The sequence below is a fragment of the Propithecus coquereli genome, unplaced genomic scaffold, assembly GCF_000956105.1.
Source record: "Propithecus coquereli isolate 6110/MARCELLA unplaced genomic scaffold, Pcoq_1.0 Scaffold139, whole genome shotgun sequence".
In the NCBI taxonomy this organism is placed as follows: domain Eukaryota; kingdom Metazoa; phylum Chordata; class Mammalia; order Primates; family Indriidae; genus Propithecus; species Propithecus coquereli.
This window is the reverse complement of record NW_012138191.1, coordinates 2,083,416-2,084,171: the sequence shown is the minus strand read 5'-3', so window position 1 is coordinate 2,084,171 and position 756 is coordinate 2,083,416.

Sequence of the window (756 nt, the reverse complement as noted above, 5' to 3'; positions counted from 1 at the left end):
TTTAAAATAGTAAAAATATGGGAAGAGCCTGAGTATCAGTGTAAGAATTGATTAATAAAGTATGGAGTGATCTTTGCCTCTTCTCCACCAACTCCACATCCATCCCAAACATCAGCATGTCTTGGCGATTCTCTCTAATGTAAGAAAACAATTCAAATGTGACCACTTCCACCATTGTGACTTTTGTCTGTGTCTTCTTCATCTTCTGCCTGGATTATAGCAATAGCACCTTAAATAGCTTCTCTGCCTCCAAGCTTGTAAGTTACCATTTTCTTATTCATATGGAGCTTAGAATAATCCTTATATGAAGTTATCCCTTGGGTTGAAACACACCACATTTGGAATTAAATGCTTACTGTAGTTTCAATGTCCTATCTGACCTATTCTCCCAGGTGACATAGGATATTTCATCTCTCTGACTTCACCTCCAATCACTCTTTTTCTTTCAGCAATTCCATCACATGGGTCTTTCACTATTCCTTAAATGTGCTAAGAATGCTTTCTCCTTTTCTTCTTTGCAATCTTTCTTCTCTCTGCTTGAAATATTCTCCCAAATGTCTGTGGAGCTCATTCTCTTGTTTTAATCCAACCCTACTTAGATGTCACCTTATCAGAAAACTCACTTTTTTTTTTTTGAGACAGAGTCTCACTGTGTTGCTCGGGCTAGAGTGCCGTGGCGTCATCCTAGCTCACAGCAACCTCAGACTCCTGGGCTCAAGCAATCCTTCTGCCTCAGCCTCCTGAGTAGCTGGGACT